This window comes from Amia ocellicauda, chromosome 2 (assembly GCF_036373705.1).
Source record: "Amia ocellicauda isolate fAmiCal2 chromosome 2, fAmiCal2.hap1, whole genome shotgun sequence".
In the NCBI taxonomy this organism is placed as follows: domain Eukaryota; kingdom Metazoa; phylum Chordata; class Actinopteri; order Amiiformes; family Amiidae; genus Amia; species Amia ocellicauda.
Window position 1 is genome coordinate 63,511,611 of NC_089851.1, and position 18,971 is coordinate 63,530,581.

General features: G+C 41.4%; 1 long non-coding RNA gene across 1 annotated transcript; it reads left to right on the forward strand.

Annotated features, from left to right (window-relative positions):
• The first annotated feature begins 76 nt into the window (after positions 1-76).
• Positions 77-2,063, forward strand: LOC136712838 (uncharacterized). Its single transcript, XR_010804890.1, has 3 exons — positions 77-846; positions 1,066-1,160; positions 1,604-2,063. It is a non-coding gene; the product is annotated as an uncharacterized LOC136712838 (long non-coding RNA).
• The last annotated feature ends 16,908 nt before the right edge of the window (positions 2,064-18,971 follow it).

Below are 18,971 nucleotides of genomic sequence, written 5' to 3' on the forward strand. Positions count from 1 at the left end.
TATCTTTTCTTGTTGTTGTTACTTTAATCGTAATTCTTTAATGAGAGCATTTTATCATTTGACAGGAACTGACATACTCCAACACTCTCTTGATAAGGAGGCATTTATAACATCTCACATTGTCAACTGCATTTCTTTATATACATTTATTTCCTTGCTATGCCTTATTAGCAAACTTATGCTTCGGCTTCTTCAGAACAAAGCTAGAATACTCCCCTGTTCCTCAGCTAACTATGACAGAGGAATAGCCATGTTTTTAAAGCTACAATTACATACTATCCTCACAATATGGTTTAAAAATCTCTAAGATCTCAAAATACACTTTGCTTGCTTATTTTTTAGCTTGTTCTTAAATCACTGGAGCCTGTGGCCCATAGTGGTTGTTCGCCCTCTCTGTGGAGCTTCATTTTAACTGGCAGTAGGAAACCTGAAACTCTGGTTGCTTTGAAGTTCAAGTTCTCTGTCCCTGCTTTGAACATGCTCTTATATAACTGGGTTGTTACCAAAGCTTATCAACACCTCTTCTTCAAGGCACAGAATTTTGTCTCCTAGCCTTGTTCAAAGTAGACAGAATAGGATGGTGGTTGGAGCTGTGTGCTGTCCAAAATGGTTCTTCTGGGAGTGTCATGTTTAGCCAAGGCCTTTTGTTTATAAAACTATACTATACATTTCAGACCGGTCACAACTACATTATGGTTTGACCTGACCAATGTATTACTTCTAGTCTGTACGATAGGTGTAAGAAAGTCTATACAAGAGATTTATACAAGAACCCTGCATGATTTGAAGAACATGTGAATCCAAGAACCTCACCAAAGTTTTTTCCAAGTGCCAACAACATTGCTTGTAAGTCCGTAGCCTGTTTAGGTTGTCCCTCAAATATATAGTCTTTGTTTACCCTGCCTTGTTGTGCACATTTCAGCTAAGAATCTACACACTGCATCGACAGCCAATGGCTTGAACAGAGGTCTGCTCGTTTCTTCCCCCATGGAGTCATCTCAAAGGCTGCTCAGCCTTTTGGCTTTTGCTCCCACCTCATGTTTTTTTGTGAATTCTCTTGTCTAGGCAACCACAGCTGCCTGCCCAATGCCGAGGCCTCATTCCCTGACAACAACTACCTGTTGCACATGACTGCCCTCTCTGATATCGCCCCTGGGGAGGTAAAGCCATCAGAATAATTGTGTGTGCGCGTGTATGTGGGGCAGTTCATAGTCTGTATATAAACAAGTATACGTCTGTGTGTGTCAATGCTTTTGTAAGGACCTGCAGGCACAGCTAGATTGATGTGCTGTTCTATAATTTCTCCTAGTATAGAAAAATAAGTTCAAAGTGTAATAATTGGGGGTTTTCAGGAAATCTCCATCAGCTACCTAGATTGCTGTCAAAGAGACTGGAGTAGGCACAGCCGCCACAAGATTCTCAGGTACATAGAGAGCCCAGAGACCGAGACTGAAGCCCCATTTACAGTGTCTGCTGCTACTTCACTGAAAGGCATTAGTGTCGAGGCACAGTTGGACTTTGTTTTTGGAAGCACAGTAAAGTCTAACACAGTGAAGTGTTAAGGATTTCTCTCTAACCCACTGTTGTTCTCTTTTGTTGTCAGGGAGAACTACCTGATTGCCTGCTCCTGTCCCAAGTGTCTCTCCCAGGCTGGATGTGACCTCTGAGGAAGAGGAGGAGGAAGGCAAAGGGGAGGGCGAGACGGAGGGTGACGACCTGGAGGATGAGATGACAGACGTGTGACGGGCTGGTCGGCACACCAGCGCACACCACTGAAACGGCACCGAGTTGATGTTAGAACAGTGGAGGACAGCAGTGCCGGCAGTGGGTCGGCTCTTCGCATCCACAGAGCACACACGGGCTCGCTCCACCTGCCTCATCCCTGACTGTCCTCTACAGCCTCTCACCGAATAAAACATTCATTAAAACTAGAACACATTTCACATCAGATTTTTTTTTTAACTGTCGAATTTCTGTCCCTGTTATGTTTCTGCATATGAGATTCCAAAGAAAGAAGACCACTTTTTAAACGGATTTAAAATAAATAACACTCATTCATGGCATTTATTATTATTATTATTATTATTATTGTATTAACTTTCCACTCCTGGTGCTTTCAGGAAGTGTTCTTCAGTGGGCATGACACAAGTTAGAAATGATGCATTTCTCAAAAATGTTTGTCTACCTACCTTTGACTTCAGTTACAACTTGAATGCATGACATGAAAATTTATCCTGCAAGTTGTATGCCAATAGTTTTTTTTTTTTTTTTTTTCTTTATAGATTCTAGGTAAGTCAAGTGCTCTTGTCCCAAACAAAGTCCAGTCTATTAACATCTTATCAAGACTTACTTGCAGAGCATTTTCTATTAGACTGCTATTGTGTAAGCTAACCAGAATAATTCCTAAACTCCCTGTTACATTTCAGTCCAGTACTATATGCAGATTGTTTAACAAATGTCTTGGCACTGTGTTCAACTTAATGACTATTAGATCTGTCTATCATTTCAATAGTTACAGGCAATAACTAAATAGCTGTTACTTTAAGAGACTGGGACCATTCACAGTGTAAATATGCCAGCTGTTCATAGGACTGCCTGCAGTATCTATCATTGCCAGTAACTCTTGACATAAAACAATTACTGTTTTACAAGTTGCATCCTCACAAGCTGAGAGTTATGTAGTGCAGCAGTATGAATAGCACAGATGTCATATTTACTGGGGATATGAAGGCAGCTTTGTTTTCACGACACTAGGTGGCATTGCTGTAAAAGAGCGATCGACTTGCAGAGCTTCCGTAGTGTTCTTAGTTTTTTTTTAATTTAACTCCAAAGATCAGTAACAGTATGGAAATGCACATATGGTATATTTATACTTTTAAGACAGATCAATAACCCTTCCTAAAGGAGAATGACTGTTCACTCTCCCCTTTCCCAGAGAGATCTACCACTTTCTAAACACAAGGAATGGCCTGTAATATTTACTCTTACTGCTTAATATATATACACTCACGTAAAGGATTATTAGGAACACCTGTTCAATTTCTCATTAATGCAATTATCTAACCAACCAATCACATGGCAGTTGCTTCAATGCATTTAGGGGTGTGGTCCTGGTCAAGACAATCTCCTGAACTCCAAACTGAATGTCTGAATGGGAAAGAAAGGTGATTTAAGCAATTTTGAGCGTGGCATGGTTGTTGGTGCCAGACAGGCTGGTCTGAGTATTTCACAATCTGCTCAGTTACTGGGATTTTCATGCACAACCATTTCTAGGGTTTACAAAGAATGGTGTGAAAAGGGAAAAACATCCAGTATGCGGCAGTCCTGTGGGCGAAAGTGCCTTGTTGATGCTAGAGGTCAGAGGAGAATGGGCCGACTGATTCAAGCTGATAGAAGAGCAACTTTGACTGAAATAACCACTCATTACAACCGAGGTATGCAGCAAAGCATCTGTGAAGCCACAACACGTACAACCTTGAGGCGGATGGGCTACAACAGCAGAAGATCCCACCGGGTACCACTCATCTCCACTACAAATAGGAGAAAGAGGCTACAATTTGCACAAGCTCACCAAAATTGGACAGTTGAAGACTGGAAAAATGTTGCCTGGTCTGATGAGTCTCGATTTCTGTTGAGAAATTCAGATGGTAGAGTCAGAATTTGGCGTAAACAGAATGAGAACATGGATCCATCATGCCTTGTTACCACTGTGCAGGCTGGTGGTGGTGGTGTAATGGTGTGGGGGATGTTTTCTTGGCACACTTTAGGCCCCTTAGTGCCAATTGGGCATCGTTTAAATGCCACGGCCTACCTGAGCATTGTTTCTGACCATGTCCATCCCTTTATGACCACCATGTACCCATCCTCTGATGGCTACTTCCAGCAGGATAATGCACCATGTCACAAAGGTCGAATCATTTCAAATTGGTTTCTTGAACATGACAATGAGTTCACTGTACTAAACTGGCCCCCACAGTCACCAGATCTCAACCCAATAGAGCATCTTTGGGATGTGGTGGAACGGGAGCTTCGTGCCCTGGATGTGCATCCCACAAATCTGCATCAACTGCAAGATGCTATCCTATCAATATGGGCCAACATTTCTAAAGAATGCTTTCAGCACCTTGTTGAATCAATGCCACGTAGAATTAAGGCAGTTCTGAAGGCGAAAGGGGGTCAAACACAGTATTAGTATGGTGTTCCTAATAATCCTTTAGGTGAGTGTATATACACACTTTTTTTCTTATTAAGATGCCAGCTACCATTTTCCTAAATGGGATGTATAATCAAAGACCTATAACCAGACAGGTCATTCAAATACCCTTCATTCTTCCTCAGAGTGCATGCATGTCATTCAACCCAAATCAGAAACATCCATTCCTCGTAGGATAACGGTAGTTTGTGATCCTCGCGTGGCAGTCCTCGCTTCGTATGTTGGGAATGTTTCCACTCGCATGCAGACACAAGTGCGGAGTTAAATAAGTACACCATACTGTTTCGCACTTGCAAAATTAGTGTTCCCCTGTAATTAGATTGCATGGTGGATAGTGAGTACCAGTATTTTTAAGCCTGAATTAATAAGTTCTAAACAGGTAATATTTTGACAGTGATTCTAGGTGTTACACAGTTAAAGATTTAAAAACTACCAGGCTGACTCTCCTGACAGTTTGTCCTGTTATGTATGTGTGGAATATGGTAAGGATATGAAATCTAATTATCACAAACTTATGGTCCTATCACACATAGATTCAACTGGATGTGTTTTGCTTGTAATGTTTGACTAATGGTGGGTTCTCTGGGGAACCCAGACTTGTGGCTGCGTTGTAGTTGTGCATGTCTGATAGGTACAAGATACAGAGTGTTTTCAGCTCTTTGGTCTTAAAATGTCCTGTAAAATAGCCACTTTGGTACCACAATCCTCTGTGGAGTCTTGATCTGAATCTTGAGGGAAATTCAGTCACCCGAATCCTTAATCCAAGTTTTAAAAGACTTTATTGATTAATAAACTATCATGAGGTTGTGCGTTTTCATATTACATACAGGTTAGCATGGGAAATGTTCCAAGTGATTCTTTTGTAAATCAGTTAGGTTCCAAAATGTTTGAGCAATAGCCCACTAATGTCATTTGGTAATCTCCAATAAAATATCACTGGATTAAGTTGTCTGAGGCCTGTCTTTCTGTTTCCCTCTGACCAATCACTCACTCACTCGCTCGCTGAAGACCTGGCTTAACCAACGGCAGAGTGTCTGGAGATAAATCCTGATGGAGAACGCTAGAATATCATTTAGTTGTCACCAGGGGCAGATAGACAGATGTCCCTCCCCAACAGGCACTCAAGTTATAGCTTTTCTATAGTGAGAAAAACAAAGCAAAATTACTTTTCAGACTTGTGCTGGTATGTAGCCTATAGTATTGATTTTGTTTGTAGCTCTTAAACATATGCACATAACTATAAGGCACCTCGACAGACTGATAATGACACGCATCACTTCAATCCTTCAGTATTCCTCCCAGCAATAAACAAAGACAATATATATTGAATGGATATTCAAGAACTTAAATCCATCTTAAACTATTACGTAAACACCTCCAGTCCAGGAAAATGTATTTCTTCCCATTCTATAGGGCAGGATCGCAACCTTCGATTTAAGAAGAGCAGTATCTGTATAGATAGGATTTGAAGCACATAACAGACACACACGTACAGATGCATAAATACAGATCTGTGTAAGTACATATGTATGTGTTATATTTCCGTTTCTACAGAAAACAAACATCTGAAGAGTTAAACATACTTTCAGGGAAGAGAAGATCTCAATTCCTCAATCTTATGCCAGCAAGACTGAAGAGACACTCATTAATACTTATATGTTATATGGGCTATTCAGTTGATTTATGAACAATAAGCTATTCTGGATTCATATTAATTTGGGGCTCTTAGTGGTCATCTTTTATCTGATCAACAACATATGTTGAATAGAATATCTTCCAAATTCATTGGAAGTAAAAGAAAAAATGAAGTATAGTTCCTGTGGTATGCTCTAAGAATTGATGTCAATTTGTGACCAGTATTTAGAGGAGGTACGCACGCCCAAGGGCTCTCTGGCCCGCAGAGAGTTGACGGTTGGCCCAAAAGTGAATCTGGGTTAAACTGGCACAACAGTAAAATGTCCATATTGGGCACCCTGTTGGCCTGGGACAGCCAGAGTTCACTTTACGCCACCACCATGGCCACCAATGAGCCGAAGCACGGGAGCTCGACCACAAGGTCTGTTGTGAGATGGTCCAGGAGGGTGTGGGTCACAAGGTGGGCGCAAAAATGCCAGGAGGGAGGGTCCTCAGGATGTGCATGATGTGTGCTTTATAGCTCACAGATCTGGAGAGGAGTATCCACAATTGTGATTTGCAAAACAGAGATTGAGTTACTGTATGTCACAGTAGTGTGGAAGAACAATCATCTTCAATCAGGTTGGAACGTTAGTTGCAATGCCTTTAATACACGCAGCGTGGAGAGGAACAGTGAATCAAGAAGATCCCAAAGTCGCTCTGCCTTCATTTTAACAGTCAGAGCTTTTATACACAAACATCAAAGAGCTGGTTAAAAAGTTAGCTAAGCAGAATATATATCATTATAGGACAGAGTTCATAGGTCAACACATGGATTAGGGAGCAGGCACTTAAATCATACTGTTTGACATTGTCTCCAAGATTCTCACTGTAAATAACAAACAGAAATCAAGCTACCTTCTGGCCTGACCTTCTAGCTTGACCTTATCTTTCTTAAGTATACAAGAGAGATAAACAGGTATTAGAGAAAGAATTTCTAACTTTCCTTCCACACTCCCCCCATTTTGTCCTATGATGAGACCCTGGAGTTGTAAACCTTAACCTCAGGGGGAATAGTGGACATCATTCAGTGTAATAAGGTTATATTCATAAGATCCATTATATCACTGTGTTCTTGCAGCATTTCCACATACATTATTTTAGCAGACTCCTTTATTTCAACAGGAGTATGGCTTTTCTGCATTTCTCTAGCAGTGCAAGCACAGCAACACTTGATCAGTCCAAAACAAATATAGAGAAGAATGAGTATGCCAAGGATAAAAAGCAGACTTTGGGCTATGATAGCACCAATACTTCCGAGGGAGCCACTTATCCAGCTCCCAAGAGACCACTCCGAGGTCTGGTGGATTTTAGTTACATCTTTACAAATGTGATCCGTAAGATCATGAATCTGTTCAGTAAACTTAGTAAAGGCAGATGCATTAACAGTATTGTAAATACTCATATCTATTCTATAATGTTTCCATATAACACAGTTATCTTCCACAGTCAAGGGAACTGGGATCATGGGAATGCCTCCCTCAGTGTTATGGGGCACATGTGAACACACCCAGCACCTTGACAGATTCAAGTCTTTTGTAAACTGATAAGACAGTTGGAGGTAGGCGTTTCCTCTGGTCAGGTAGCTGTCTCGTCGCTGTCAAATCCTCAGTTGTATTTTATCAGTGTATATGTTAGTGTTTGTGGTGTCGATATGCAAAAGGGGAGAGGTTACTAGCACATCACCTGGTATTTGTGGACTCATGCGTCCTGCCGCTCCTTTTGGGCCACTGCTCTGGCCATGTGCCGTTAGCTGGAGGGTGATGCTGATGTCAGCTTCTTCTGGACGGGTTTCCTCAGTCAGTGATGATCCTGTCAACTTGGAGGTGAAGGCGCCCTTTTCCAAGGCTGCTATGGCGCAGATGATGGTCCCGCAGGCGATGAGGAAGAGGATCCAGGCGAAGGCAAGCATCCCTCTGTTCTCCACCAGGGTTGTGCTGATCACCTCGATTGGCAAGTTTGCAGTGGGAGGAGTGGATCCATGTCGTCTTTCCTTGGCACTTCACAGCTGTGTGGGTGGTCAGGAGCACCTGGTAGGGCCCTGTCCACCTGGGCTGTTGGGAGGACTTTCTCTTGTGTGCTTTAATATACACATAGTCACCTTGCACCTTGCACCTTGCACCTTGCAATCCTGCTGGGATGGTTCAGTCTGGGCGGCTTTCACCTGTGAATGGACAGCTTCGAATGCACGTGTTAGTCCCATACAAAAAGACAACATAGCATCATCCATCAAGTGAATGTCCATTTCCCTTACAGACAATGGAGGAGTGATGGAGAGTCTCATAAGTCATCCCATAATAATCTCACACGGAGAAAGGCCCTGTTTTTTTCAATTTGCTGACGATCTCATTGTCATTAGGACTATAGGAAGGGCATCTGGACATTTGAGTCCTGTTTGTTTGCATATTTTAACCAGCTTATTCTTTAACATTCCATTTTGTTTCTCCACTGCTCCAGCTGACTGAGCCTGATGGGGCAGTGAAAATGTTGTTTACCTCGCAGGGCTTTGCATAGTTCCTGCACTATCGTCCCAGTGAAGTGAGTGTTCCTATCGCTGGAAATTTCCCTGGAATGCGAAATCTACATATAACATCCCTTAACAGTATTTTTGCTACTGTTACTACTTCAGCCTTCCTATGGGATAGGCTTCAACCCATTTAGAACACCTATACATTATTACAAGTATATATTCATATCCACAACATTTAAGCTTTTGAACACAATCTATTTGCATATTGCAGGATTATGAGCTTGATAAATGTGGCAAGTTCTACAATATTGCTAAGCTGTTACTATAAAACCTGGGGCAAACCAATTTAAAAGACTGATGCACACATCCCCCCTTTGCCTGTGTGGCCAACACCATGCGCCAGATGGGCAAACCAGGGAAAGAGTGCCTGTGAGGCAACCAATGAATTAGTAAATGTTTGAGCTCTCTTATGGAAGGTGCAGTGGCCAGTTGCAATTTCCTGGAGCTTTTACAGTGCATCTCAAATTATATTTCATCCAGCCCCAGGTCATAAAAGTCAAACCCTAGTTACTACCTACGTAACACATACATTTTGTTCCTACTAAGAGAATACAAAAGTCAGCAAAACATTATTTTTTACAAATTCAGTTTGAAAACTGTATTGTACATATATTTGTTGCGTTTTGATTTATAAACATTGTACATTGTACAAATCTTAAGAGAGGCAATGGACTGATTCTGACTTCATGGCTTTCATTCTATTCATTTGAATAATGTGACATCTCCACTAATAGTACATTATAAATTAAAATATCAATACAAGAATATATGCTACTGCGGACATCATCTGAGCTGTTTCACAATATATTGTAGATTCCTATAATCTGGAAAACCTTTAATTTCAGTATTTGAACTTATTTCAGTCAACCATCACTTCAGCGTTGTGGACCTCAACATCGGTCTGTTCAAGATGCCGTAAGGCTGTCTTTAAAGCCGGGCCCTCGGCCTACTGTGTCTCAATGAGAAAACCAGCGTCTTCTCCATATGCACCTCTGCCACTATGGGTCAAACATCGGTTCCTTCAGGACACGATTCATAATCTGCCATGTGGAATAAATCAGTCATCTGAAGACACAATGTGTGGGTCACACAACATCAGAGATCCTCCTTATAAAAGGCATCTCTATCACATTAGTTGACATTCGCACAATCTGTAAGGTTTCTAGTAAAGGGACAATTCAAAATAATAATAATCTTGATTCCAATTGATCTCATTTATCAAATTATTTACGTACAGCACTCAGCTGTCGTCAGCAGCATCATATCTCCTGTGTTTACTGAATCAGCTTTACTTCCTAGTGTAGATACTCTTTTGTGTGGAGTTGTCAAAACAATGTGCTTATTTTTGTCCTTTTATCTAACTTAAATACCTGAGACCATTACAATAATTATTACAGCAGTTCCTTCAACACCATAGTTAATAGTAGTTGTGTAAATGATGGCAGTTATTACTCTTTGTTTCTCAATACCTTTTTCCCAATAAACCATAATTTAAAATTATGTACATAGTTTAATTAGGAACAACTCCTATTATTCCTATTTTCATTATTATTCGTTTTATGCGGTTGTCATCTAGTATGTGACGTATTCGTCTGTATCAACATCAATATTATTATCATTATTAATACAAGCAGTGTAAATTACCAGTCATTACACTCTTCCTCTGTTTGTAGTAAGTTATGAACCCTTACACGTACTTACAGTCTCTGCCTTCTCTCTCTCTCTCTCTCTCTCTCTCTCTCTCACAGTCATCTCAGGCTGCTTGTCTGCTCAGGCGAACAGGGGGAGCAGTGTCATGGCACTTGCCCCCTGCCCCCCTCTTCTTAATTGATAGGGTATTTCTGTTTGTGAAAGGACAAACAGTTTTATAACTTGCCATGACTATGTTTCATTAAATTAGTTATGTTACATCTTTTAATCTTTGGAAAATAAGCTTTTTCATTGATCTCAATAATGATGTCCAGGTACTTCAGGAAAACACATTTTCAAAAAATGTGTCCAGTCAATTATTTCCCCAACTAAGAACCTGCGTGGGCACTAAGACTGTCCGCCTGCGCGGCTCATGTCTTTATTGTGTCAGCTTTCTCCTATTGAAGTCCAGTCTACACCGGTACAGGTTCAGAAGAACTGTTCCCGAACCAGATTGAACTGATCAATAGTTAATTTCTTACCTACACATTGTATTTGGGATCTATTTCTAGGGATTTAAAAACTCTTCATTGTGGAACTCATAGCTACCAAATTACCACGTCTTTAATTTCCTGGAGTATCTGGTTATCTATTTATCAATATCTAAGAAACCTTCACCGAATGTTTGCGGTTGCCTCGGATTCCCATTTCTAAATTTGGCTCTAATTCCATTTCTAACATGTTAGTTTAAACTTCTGTATTCGTAAGACCTATTTAAATAAATTAATTTTGTATTATTATTTCTGTTTGCAATAGCATTCTGTGTACAGTTAAATGCTTACTTTTCTTGTAGGTCTGTTATTACAACATATTTAACTGGTGTTTTTTAGCTATCATTCTGTAACTATTTGTGACTTATGACTCTCAGTCATATTCTGGACTATACAGTAAATGAAAATGACATGACATACGGACATTTACCTTGCGCAAACTGTAAACGTACAAACATACAAAGAGATATATATTAATTTATATCCAAAGTAATGTTTTGTTGTTTTTAATTCTCTTCGGGGCATTCGACTTAGGTTAGATTGAATTATGGCTTTTGTCTTTTCTTTCTTTTCTCTAACAAATGTTTTAAGATAGCTAGCTTTGGTTTCTCATTTCTTAATGTACATTAATCATTCCACATCAGTAGAATGGGGGGCGCCATAGGCATTTCCAGATATTTTATGGCATGTTACGTCACTTGTTTATTATACCTACGTCATATCCGGACGGAAGTGTACACCCATAGCGCCCTAACCACCCACGATGACCCTGATGACCCCGATGACCTCCCTTATCCAACTGTCCTTCTCTCGCCCCTAGCCCCCCTCCCTCCACCCACACTGCTTAGTTCTGCTGGCCTTTGTTCTTGCCGGAGAGTGTGAATGTTCAGAGTGTGAATGTTTCAGGTCCTGGGGGTTTGTGACCCCCCCCCCCCCCCCCCTATTAAGTTAGAATAGCTCCATTGTTTCAGTAATAGTTATCTATCTATCTATCTCTCTCTCTCTTTATCTTGTAGTGAATTCATTCTTTTTTTAGTTAAACACCTTCTAGTAAAGGCCTTCTAACTGTCTTAAAAGTTCATAAGATTTAAACTTAAGATATTGTTCAATTTCTTAACAGTCCCTTATCCTGGCTTACAAATGTTACGATATACCACATTATTTTCTTACATTCTTAATCTTTAGAACGCCTTAAATTACTCTAGCCTTCTAAGTAAAGTGCTTAGGGGGAAAGTTTTTTTAAATTTATTTTAGCTCTCTCTCGCTCTCGCTCTCCCTCTCTCTCTCTCTCTCTCTCTCTCTCTCTCTCTCACGAAACGCATAACGTGAAGTCTGAGATTAAAATGAATGCTCAGGGTTTTGGTGGTGGGTACGGAGCCGCAGGGGCCACTCTCTTCTAAGAGGGCGGGTTATCGTGACGTAGTGAAGAGACGGTATACATCACCCCCCGATCAATGTTTAAAGACAATGTCTTACCCGAAAGCTATGGATGTCGACAGGCTCTACACCCCTCTCCAATCCCGGGATCTACCTTGGTTCTATTCACCCGATTTTGTATACATGCCTGAAACCTCTGACTGCGGCCAACCTCCGGGACCTCAACACCCGATTCCGCAAGACAAAACAGGACGCTTTGCGATAGACATCGAAGCTAGTCTCTGGGATGTACAGGCTCAGGAGGTCCTGAACGGTTCTGCGTTTGCTGCACTGTCTATCGCGGACTCGTCTCAGGAAGGGGGCATTCCAGCGGCTGTAGAAACAACCCACAGCCAACCAAGCGACCCAATGAGCAGCGAACCGCCTCAGGGGCATGATGAAGACGATGGCTTTATGCCCGGTGTGCGGGTCGATGTAAGCAGAATTGTTAAAAGCACCCTGGTATATATTCTGCCGGTTCTCATCGACCAAACCCTGAAATCAGTCTGTCAGGGTTGTGAAGTGAATCACCCCAGCCAGTTGAGGCACAGCTGTCTGTTTGACCCAGATGCCTATTATTTCCGATACTATTTCGATGTGATTTACAGAAGACTGAACAAACCATGGCTGAAGCTGGCGCTAATCAAGGCGATATCTTACTCCCACCTGCGGGCCTCTTCCGGGCAAGTCCAGAAAATCATAGATGAGATTTTGCTGGAGTTGAAAAATGAGAAGTATATAAATGAGAAACTGAGCTGTTCAATGACCTGGATGAGCCGAGTAGAAAAACCGCCAGGAAGCTAAAAGAGTATTTCTTCCATAAAGAACTGAGGGACCTGGAAGATGGGAAATGTTCTGGACTGCTTCTGCAACTGGATCTGCCATCAACGCTCGGTGGATAGCCTGAGAGCTCTATTACACCATGTGCTTGACAAAAAAGTAGCCAATGTGAGCCTTTTCTCTACAGATTTAACCGTAGATAATGACCAACTTTCAAACCTGGAAAATTTCATGGCCGCCGTAACAGAGACTGGGGGATACGAAAACTGGAGTGAGATGGTCGAGGGCGCCCAGAAGGATGTTAGTCCTTTTCATCATCATCTGTATGAATTTTTACTGATCATGTTTAACAAACCTTTGTTTACTTTTAAAATAGCCCATATTGTTGTTTTATTTGTGTATGTAATCGATGTGTGTGATAAAAAAAACATGTCGTTGTCGATATAGAACAAGTAACCAATCATCTGATTTATTTTTGTTTGGACCGTAGAAAAAATTGTTGTGTATGTTATACTTTTCTCAATTGTCTAAAAAGAGGTGTTTGTTCGCCTGAAATGGAATAAAAAAAACATGTATAAAAAACTTTGCTCATTGTGTCGTGTGATCTGACAGAATGACTCTGCAAGCTCCCCAGATGAAGGATCTGTACTACAACCCGGCCAAGGCCGGTGGTTTGGCTGGTAAGAAAGGTTTTCAAAGAGGACTAACTGAAGCCGGGGTTAAGGCTAAGGATGAGGTTGTTTCAGAATGGCTAAGGGCACAAGACGCCTATACCCTACATAAACCGCTCAGAATTAACTTTAAAAGAAATCGCGTCTATGTGACTGACATAGACTCACAATGGCAGATGGATCTAGTCGATATGTCAAATTTATCAAAAGATAACAATGGTCACAAATTTATGTTGATGTGCATCGATGTGTTATCGAAATACGCATGGATCCGAATTCTGCACAATAAAACAGGTAGTGTGGTGACAAGGGCCTTTGAGGATATATTGTCCCAGGGTCGGTGTCCTAAAAAACTGCAGACTGATAAAGGAAAAGAGTTTCTCAAAAGAGAATTTCAGAATCTGTTGAAGAGACACAATATACATCATTTCACCACCGGTAATGAGCTTAAGGCATCGGTTGTGGAGAGGTTTAACCGCACCATAAAGACAATAATGTGGAGATATTTTACAGCTGTCAACACGTTCAAGTATGTTGATAAAGTTCAGGATTTTATCGAAGTTTACAACCGAGGATATCACACCAGTATTAAAATGAAGCCTATAGATGTTAACAAGAGTAATTCTTTTAAGGTATATAAAAATGTATACGGTCCCTTTTTTAAGACAGAAAAAACTACTTATAAGTTCAATGTCGGGGATGTGGTGAGAGTTTCAAAGCTGCGCAACCCTTTTGCCAAAGGTTATAAACAAACATTTACTGATGAATATTTTACAGTTACCGAACAGTTGGCTAGAGACCCCCCCGTGTACCGGTTAAAAGACTATGACGGGGAGGAAATAGAAGGGACGTTTTAAGCTGCCAAGTTACAAAAAATTATTGTGGGTAAAGATAGAGTATTCAGAGTTGAAAAGATTATAGCGGAAAAAAACCAAAACCGGAAAAAATATGTGTTAGTGCAATGGAGAGGTTGGCCTGAAAAGTTCAATAGTTGAGTCCCGGAGCAACAGGTTTGTGTTATTCAAGCCTTATAACAAGATGTCCGCGGGTGTGGTGGGGGGCATTACTTTAGTTTCTCAAGATGGAATTAGGTGGCTTCTACGTGACTCTACCCAGTAACTCCTCTCTCGATATATATCCTAAAAATGAAATATCCAGTTACACAGTGCAATTTGGAAAATCTATAGATCTAAGGGGTTCGTGGGAAGTGGGTTTGGCGGAAATACAGTATCCTTACACTTGGTCTATTTTACAAGATAAAGATGCCAACTTCTCAGTTTTTGATCATGTTAAAAAGAGTCAATGGTCATTCACGATCGAAGGGGGTTATTACGACAGCGTGGATAAAATATTAGATGAGATGAATAAGCAGTTCTCAGACGGGAACCCCTGCCTCAAGTTATATTACAATCCTATTAAAAACCGAGTGTACATTGTGTCAAAACCTGGCCTTAGTATTCAAACCAGCGGGGCCCTGGGACGTATAATAGGCTTCTATACTGACACGGAGAACTCATTCTCAGACGTGGTGGCCCCCTTCCCGGCCGATATCAGAGGTGGTTTTTACACTCTTTACATCTATACGGACATCATTGCCCACCAGAGGGTTGGTGATAGTTATGTGCCTCTTTTGAGAAATGTACTTATTAAAGGTAAAAGCAATGACATGATCACAATTACTTATGACAAGCCGCACTACATACCAGTCTCAAAGACACACTTTGACAACATCACGATCAAAGTAAAATCAGATCAGAATATCAACGTACCATTCCGTTTCGGTAAAATTATAGTTAAACTACATTTTCGAGGGGTTATGTCGATCCTCTGGCCTATGTTGATTATTACAAAATGCAAGCCGGGAATGGCTTGCCCGGGTTTGTAGGATCCTCCACTATGTATGGGGCCGGGCTAGGTGGACTCTTTCGTGGTCTTTTTAGAATGGCCGTACCCCTGCTCAAGAGAGGCTTTGCTATAGCCAGACCCCACTTGAAATCAGCGGCTAAAAACATTGTTAGTGATGTGTTCGCCAATGTTATGAACCGCTCAGCTAGCCATGAGCATCAGGAGGGTTCGGGACTCATGGTGATGTCGAGGGGCGGGGGTAAAAGAAGAAGCAGCAGACACCCACCAGGGCAGCGAAGACCCCCAGCTAACAAAAAAACGAAGACTCGCTCATTCTCCAACACACCACAGAATCCCTCGGAGAAGGAAGCAACAGAAGAGAAAACCTGCAAAAAGAAAGTCTCAAAGAAAGCCCAATAGATCTTCAGGTTACATCTTTTAAACATGTCTTTTTTCCATAGCCTATCGGAAGAATGCATTAAATCAGAACTGGACCTGTTTACAGTCCCGTACACCCAAACGAGTATAGATAAAAGCATCTATGTAGAGATACTACCTCTTTCCGCAATTTCAGAAACGGCCCCTCTGGAGTTTTTCATAGCGGGAAATGGGGAAGATTATATTGATTTGAACAACACTGTCATTTTAATCAACTGCAGAGTGGATGAGGAGGATGGGGATGCAACAGTGAAGGCAGCCAACGTTGGTGTCATCAATTACCCTATGGCCACCATGTTTTCGCAAGTGGACGTGACCCTGGGTGATCGACTCATTAGTCAAAGCAGCAATACCTACCCCTATAGAGCCATGATGGAGTGTATCCTTAATTATAGTGAGGAGACTCTAAGCAAGCAGTTCAGTCCTGGCCTGTTCTTCAAAGACACCCCAGAAGCTATGGACGACAGGGATACAGATGGACTCAATGAGGGCTTGCAAAAAAGAGCAGCCTTTTCAGACGAAGGCCGGACCTTTGAGCTAATAGGGCATATTCATGTGGACATATTTTTTCAATAAAAACTCATGCTCAACAGGGTAGACATTAAAATTAAAATGATCCCGAGCAAAAATGCTTTCTGTCTGATGACTCCCGATACTGAAAAATATAAACTGAATATATTATCGACCTCATTGTTTGTGAAAAGTGTCCGTATCCCCAGCGGTTAAACTAGGACACGCCCAGGCATTAATGACGGCAAACGCCAAGTACCCGAAAGAAAGAGTCTATATGAAAGTCCACAGTATCCCCGCGGGGACACGTGTGATGAACCAAGAAAATCTTTTTCTAGGGCAGCTCCCAAAACAGGTTATTATAGGTCTAGTGGATAATGATGCCTTTACCAGGGTATACAACAAGAACCCCTTTAACTTTAAACATTAAACGCAGAATTTATAGCATTGTACGTTGACGGAGTGCAGGTGCCGTCCAAGCCTTTTCAACCGGACTTTGAAAACAGCAATGCTGTTCGGGAATATTACAGTCTAGTATTGGCTGCGGGTCGTCATCTCAAGGATCAACCTCTGATGATCAATCGCCAGGAATACTGCAGCGGCTACACGCTGTACAGATTCAACCTGACCCCCGACGAAGAGTGTGGACAACATTTTTCACTGGTGAAAACGGGTAACATGCGTCTGGAGATGCGTTTTAAATAGCCTCTACCCCGCACTGTAAATATGATCGTGTACGCTGTGTTTCACAACATTATTGAGGTGAATCAGAGAAGAAACATTCTGTATGATTATTATTAAAATGAATACCATAGAGCTCAACACCATCATGACGGCTACCTCATGTACCCGCAAACGGTTTCAAGGGGTCTATGCCTGTGACCAGCTGCCTAAATTTAAGATCAAGAATTTACCAGCGATGTACATAATCAATACTCACCCTAAAAATATGCCTGGAGAACACTGGTTCACTATTTATCTAAGGGAGGATCAACGTGGTGAATTTTTTTGATTCCTACGGTCACCCCCCAGATTTCAGACCTTTCCCCCGGAGTATCCATAACTTTTTGCTCAACAACTGTCAAGAAACCCTTTAAAACGGGCGTCAAGTACAGAGTCTACAGACCACCACTTGTGCCAACATTGTGCATTTTTCTTATATCATAGAGCTAAAGGTCGAACATATCCAGACATTATGACTCTGTACAGCGATGATTTAGAACAGAATGATGAAAAAGTGACAGTTTGTCAGGACAATGTATACGGACCCTTATATACCTGTAACGTATGGTGCTAACAACCCTTGTATACAGACTGGCTGCTCTTGTGAGGATTTTAAAAGATGTCACGTATGTTAAGGAGAAAAACAGGAATCAGTCTTTGAAGCAAATCATTTATTTAACACACTTATTATAGAAGACACGGGGCATGTTATAAAGAACACATCTGTACAACATTCGAAAAATAAAACATAAAATAAATAATTACAATCGGTTGTCGGTCTTCATTCACTGTTTTACAAACAATAATAACAGGCTATTAATAAGCAAACCAACGTGTACTAGATCCTGAGATCCTTCGCTTAACACTGGGTAAGTAATGAGCAGTTGGGGTTTTAGCTTCCCATTCAGCCTCCCCCCTCTTTACACATGTGTATTTTTTGGCGTGTCTCCTGGTTAGGCACTGTTGATTGTGGGATGTTCAGACAGGCCATCGCATGTAGGAAAGAATTCCAGCCTACAGGTCTGCAGCTAGCAGGGATCTTATTAGTGCTAGTGACACTCTTCAACAGATCAAACATATGTGATCCTTTGATCAATTGTCCTTTAAAAACAAATTCACCCTGTTCATTCCAAGCCGTTACACGTGGTTTCTGAACCATTTTGTGCAGGATATATTCAGCATTTCTTTTGCTTCTGGAAGGCATGTTTCTCAAAACATCAGTTACAACATCGACCTCTGGCGAGGAGGAAAAACCCTCAACAGGCTCGGTATCCGCTATCACAGAGGGCTGAGCATCAAAACCCTTATCAGCCACAGTCCCCTCATCCGCAATCCCGTTTTCTCGAGAGGCCATGTTTAAAGTTAAAGTGTTGTAATCTTTTTCCCCCTGCCGAACCAGATACTGTATATTGTTGTATTGTGGCACTATACAATTGGGGTTTGGAATGCTGATTTAAATCAACCCTGGCTAATATAGCTTTCATTTCAGAGTCCAAGTTATTTTCGACAGTTTGTTGGAGGGTTTCTGGACCGGCAACATTTTTTTTCAGTTTTTCAAGCTGATCCTGAGGGACCAAAAACATTTTCCGAGCATGTTCCATTACTAAACCGAGCTCGAAGCCAGAAGACTGGCAAGGAAAGGCACAGCTATGCTCAAGAGTGGTTCAATAAAACCCCCGGTTTGATTAATCTTCTTTCTTTTTCTTTTAATAGAATACTTCTTATTAGCGATGATCTTGATAACAGCTTTTTGTTTTTTGAGTTTAGAATGTTGAGAAGGGGTTAGGGGGATGTTTCCACGCAAGATGTTTAAAGCTATTTCGCACAGGGACTCTATCAAATCCGAAGGGGCCGCGGCCAGCACAGCTTTCCTCTGGCACGGGTTCCCCTCAAATAACATCTGCAAAAGTGGTAGATTTCTTTTAATCCGAACAGACATGCTTATTTATTTCCTTTTCTTTAGCACATACACAGCCGGCCAATCTGGAGGG